The sequence below is a fragment of the Bufo gargarizans genome, chromosome 1, assembly GCF_014858855.1.
Source record: "Bufo gargarizans isolate SCDJY-AF-19 chromosome 1, ASM1485885v1, whole genome shotgun sequence".
Taxonomy (NCBI): Eukaryota; Metazoa; Chordata; class Amphibia; order Anura; family Bufonidae; genus Bufo; species Bufo gargarizans.
Window position 1 is genome coordinate 620,942,206 of NC_058080.1, and position 5,594 is coordinate 620,947,799.

General features: G+C 45.6%; 1 pseudogene; it reads left to right on the top strand.

Annotated features, from left to right (window-relative positions):
* Positions 1–280: 280 nt before the first annotated feature.
* Positions 281–1,208, top strand: LOC122929058 (annotated as a pseudogene).
* Positions 1,209–5,594: the final 4,386 nt, after the last annotated feature.

The following is a 5,594-nucleotide window of genomic DNA, read 5'->3' on the forward strand; positions in this document are numbered from 1 at the left end:
GATGATGATGATTACACCCCCTTTCCTTTGCAGGTTGTGATCAGGCAAGAAGCTCCCCCTGCTGTTAAGTGTATGTGATTAAAAAATGCTGATTGATGTTGAGAGCACACAGCTGAGGGAATCCACTGTGATAAATGTGCAGGAGGGTGTGGCAGTGATAGAGGGTGTACCACACGTACCAGTTGTGGATAAGCATGTGCTCATGTGCAGAGTTGATGAAGGTGTGGTGACATACAACGTTAACCGTGGCCATGAAGGATAGCCTGTTCGGATTCAGAACATGAACCTGATCAAGCTGGGAGAAGTTAGCATAGAGCCCGAGAACTATACCCCGGCAGTGGAAGACTGCCTGGCATATCAGGATAGCTGCGAACATGAGAATGCCATCTCTCACTTCACACATAGATACGATAGAGAAGAGGCTAGCTGCCCTCGGAGAACAACTGGAGAAGGCTTCAGAGGAGTTAAAGGGGGAGACCCAGAAGGAGATGGATGTTCTGAAGGGTCTATTGCCTGATATCAAGGAGAAGATTGAAGACTCCAAATAAGCACTTGAAGAGACCCTGAGTGGAACTTCCTTAGGTATTCCAAAAGAGAACGGCGGCACTTCTACATCTGCTGCTACAGCAGAGAAGAGTGGGGACTGCATTGTACAGGGAACCAACTGTGTATCAGACATCTCTCATCTAGTATAGAAGAAGGTAAATAGAAAACCTGAGGAGGAGAGTCCTCTGAAAGATGCCAAGAAGTCCAAGCCAGAGCCTGTTGAGAATGGGTCTGGAAATGGTGATGCGTCGGTGCCGGCCGAGGCAGAGGAGATGGAAGAGGTTTCTGCTCCTTCAACATCTGCTGTTGATGGGGCTGATGTGGATGCAGAAGCCAAGAGACTCATGGCAGCGAGTAGCCAGGACCTGGTCCTGAAAGGCATCTGCCCCATCTTTGACGCTTTCCAGGAAGCCAGCAGCCTTCTGGGGAAGAAATATGGGGAGACGGCCAACCAGTGTGCTGATGCCTTCTACTACTATGGGATGGCTCTCCTGGAGCTTGCACAAATGGAGAACAATGTCCTTGGTAACACTCTGGAGGGAATGCCAGAAGAGGAAGATGAAGAGTCTGATAAGGACACCTATATCCCCAGTTCCTCCAACCTCGACTAGAAAGAAAGGGAGGAGTTAAGAGTGCAATTATATTATGCCCGAGAAGGATGAGAATGGCAAACAAAGAGAAGGGAGACCCCAAAGAGACAAAGGCTGAAGACGCTAAGGCAGATGAGCTGGAGTGGGAGAAATCCTCAGGCGCAGCAGAGACCAAAAATGAGGCTAAAGGAGAGTCTACAGAAGTGGAAAAGCCACTGAAGAAGCAGATGACTCTGAAACTGCCACCAAGCCTGAGGAAACCCCTGCTGAAAAGAAGGAAGAAGTAAACCATATGCATTTAAAAGGAGCGAGCGGCGACAACCATGCTTTGCTGAAGGAGCTCTGCAAAGCAAAGGAGAAAGTGTCTGAACATGACCATGACTGGGAGCAACTAGGCAAACAGTTCAGTAAAGAGCTGCAGCAGTCCAAGAAAGGGAATGAGCATGTGCGAGAGCCAGAGAAGTTAAAGAGAGAGCCTATTGCTTGTATAAAAACATCTTCAAGGAGTTTCAGAAGCCAAGACTGAAACTCTGAGAGTAAAGAAAAAAGAGAGATGCCATCTTTTAATAAAATAAGCAAAGAGAGCATGAACCCCAGAGGCAAAGAGAAAGAAAAAGAGAGTCAAAGAAAGCGAGATAACAGAGCGCATCATCGTCACTTGTGAAAGAGTAGAACGAGAGTGTCTGGCCATTAGATGGGCACTGAGTCCCTTAGATATTATCTACTGGGTAGAAAGTGTGTTTGTGACAAACCGAGCTCTGCTGGCCTGGGTGTGGCAGAATAAAGGAAAAAATGTGACACTGGCCACATTTTCCCATTTTCCCAGGGACATTGTGCGATGTGAAAAAATGCCCAGACCTCTGGTCTGATGAAGGGCGGGGGGGGGGGGGGGGGGGGGTAAGTGGTAATGTGTACAGTATAGTGCTGGAAGGCATGTATATCCCACCCAGATACCTGTCACAACCAGACATCTGAGAAGCTCTGACAGATGCCTTTCAGAACCTCCTCCTTGAGCTTTCTTTGTTTTGGTTTTCAGTTCCTCATCTCATTAGCCTCTCTTAGCTGTCTTGTAGTTGGACTGATTGCATCCCTTTAAATTCCTCCCCATAATGCATTAGTGTGCGGTTTATACAACTTCCTGGAGTGTATGTGCATGCTGATCCTATTTCCCAGTCTTCTACAAGATAAGTGTTGTACATTCATTTGTGATTTTATGTTTGCTGGATCCCAGGTGACCCTGACTCCCTCCGTGTCTAGTTTAGGGAGCCGGTGGTCGTGTCCCCTCACTATTGTAGGGTGTTCAGGTGTTATATAGTCGAGGTACGAGGATATGCAATCATCCACCATTGGGGTGTTCGCATAGGCTGAGCAGTCAGGGAGAGTGCCAGGTCTTATGCAGGGGTCTCCCTTTTGTTCCTTAGAGTCATATTTTCATTTTGCATTGTCTTGTTTCCTGTACACCTTCCGTGACAATACCTCAGCTGGGTGAGATAACTGAAATCCAGAAAGCTGCAGTGGTTTCAGCTTTGTAGTGTAGTTTGCTGAGACAGGTTTGTCTAGATTCTGTTCTGGGCTGAATTTTATTTGGACCGCTGGGTAGGTTTGGTAGTGGGACTTACCAGTCCACACCCTTCCAGTACACATTTTTCCTTTAGCTGAGGAGATCACAGGTGAGGCCTGCTGGGTTAATCAAGGATGGATAAAACAACCCTCTGTGTATGAGTCTGGGAGAGAGGACTTGGAAAAGGAAGCCTGCAGAGGTTCTGTGTGGTCTCACCCAGGAGGGTGGGGGGGGGGACTCAAGGCTGTGTGAAAGCCTGAGTTTTGGGGGGCCCAGTGACGCCTGAGGAAAGCGGTGTCGTGTGGTCAGAGTTGGGAGGACTCTTGAACCATATCCCCCCAAAGGAATTGGTATGGTCACAGCCAGGAGGCTGCTGGACTGTATGGCTAAGTAAAGCTGGATCTCGCCCCCTGTGTGAACTGCGTCTTAGAGGTGAGTTAGGGAGACCTATGTATTAGGTGCAGCTTAGATTTGCAGGTGTTTATTTTGGTTTATGTTTATGTTTGTGCTGGTGATAAAGTGCTAAAAAAAGCACCATTTTACTTTAACCTCGTTGTCTGAGGAGGAATCTGTCATCGCCACCCTGCTTGAGAGAGCGATCCCTTACAATAGAGAAATTAAAAATAAAAGTAAAATCACTGATGCATACTTAATAGTGATGATCGAGCACCAAAGTATTTGTGTGTTCGGCCCAAACACATTGCTATATTCGTATGCTCGACCGAGCACCCGAGTATAATGGAATTCAATGGGAGACAACCAGGCACCCCCTGCTCTGAAGATGGGAGGTGCCTGGTCCATTGTAAAAGGTCAGAAAGTGACAGAAACACCACTGAAATGGATTGGAACATCATGGGGACGATGTCCTAAGTCTAGTTCCCAGCCCGCTTACCCTACATACTTGCAGTAGACTGCAACTGGTTGATGGTCCTTACGCTAAATAAGTGCAGATATGGACTAAAAAACAAAGACAAACACAATACAGAGTAGTATGTAAATGGGTCAAAACCTATTGGGCTACGCAGTACCAAACAAGACAGAGAGTTCAGAAGACAAGCCAGGGTCAGAAGAAAGAGCTATCTAAATAAGCACAGCAGCAAGAACAAGGAGCACATCTAGTGAGTCAGACTATCACTGGCACTGGTGTATGGCTAGGAAGGGATTTAACCACTTCAACCCCCCCTAGCTGAAACCCCCTTAATCCAGGCCACTTTTTACACTTCTGCACTACTCTACTTTCACAGTTTATTGCTCGGTCATGCAGCTTACCACCCAAATGAATTTTACCTCCTTTTCTTCTCACTAATAGAGCTTTCATTTGGTGGTATTTCATTGCTGCTGACATTTTTACTTTTTTTTGTTATTAATCGAAATTTAACGATTTTTTTGCAAAAAAAATGTCATTTTTCACTTTCAGTTGTAAAATTTTGCAAAAGAAACAACATCCATATATACATTTTTCACTAAATTTATTGTTCTAAATGTCTTTATAAAAAAAAAAAATGGTTTGGGTAAAAGTTATGGCGTTTACAAACTATGGTACAAAAATGTGAATTTCCGCTTTTTGAAGCAGCTCTGATTTTCTGAGCACCTGTCATGTTTCCTGAGGTTCTACAATGCCCAGACAGTAGAAAACCCCCACAAATGACCCCATTTCGGAAAGTAGAAACACCCTAAGGTATTCACTGATGGGCATAGTGAGTTCCTAGAACTTTTTATTTTTTGTCACAAGTTAGCGGAAAATGCTGATTTTTTTTCTTACAAAGTCTCATATTCCACTAACTTGGGACAAAAAATAAAAACTTCCATGAACTCACTATTCCCATCACAAAATACCTTTGGGTGTCTTCTTTCCAAAATGGGGTCACTTGTGGGGTAGTTATACTGCCCTGGCATTTTAGGGGCCCATATGCGTGAGAAGTAGTTTGCAATCAAAATCTGTAAAAAATGACCGGTGAAATCCAAAAGGTGCACTTTGGAATGTGGGTCCCTTTGCCTACCTAGGCTGCAAAAAAGTGTCACACATGTGGTATCGCCATACTCAGTCGAAGTTGGGGAATGTGTTTTGGGGTGTCATTTTACATATACCCATGCTGGGTGAGAGAAATATCTTGGCAAAAGACAATTTTTCCCATTTTTTTATACAAAGTTGGCATTTGACAAAATAGTAACAAATACAGTTGCACTCACTAAACCCTCAAACTGATTTTAAAATTGAGAGATTAGTCAACATGTAGGGATGAGCGAACTCGAACTGTATAGTTCGGGTTCGTACCGAATTTTGGGGTGTCCGTGACACGGACCCGAACCCGGACATTTTCGTAAAAGTCCGGGTTCGGGTTCGGTGTTCGTCGCTTTCTTCGCGCTTTTGTGACGCTTTCTTGGCGCTTTTTGAAAGGCTGCAAAGCAGCCAATCAACAAGCGTCATACTACTTGCCCCAAGAGGCCATCACAGCCATGCCTACTATTGGCATGGCTGTGATTGGCCAGAGCACCATGTGACCCAGCCTCTATTTAAGCTGGAGTCACATAGCGCCGCCCGTCACTCTGCTCTGATTAGCGTAGGGAGAGGTTGCGGCTGCGACAGTAGGGCGAGATTAGGCAGATTAACTCCTCCAAAGGACTTGATTAACTGATCGATCTGCAGCTGTGGATCATTGAGCTGCTGATCCTCAATTGCTCACTGTTTTTAGGCTGCACAGACCGTTTGTCAGTCTCATTTTTCTGGGGTGATCGGCGGCCATTTTGTGTCTTGTGGTGCGCCAGCACAAGCTGCGACCAAGTGCATTTAACCCTCAATGGTGTGGTTGTTTTTTGGCTAAAGCCTACATCAGGGTGAAGCTGTCACACCAAGTGCATTTAACCAGCAATAGTCTGTTCATTTTTTGGCCATATAC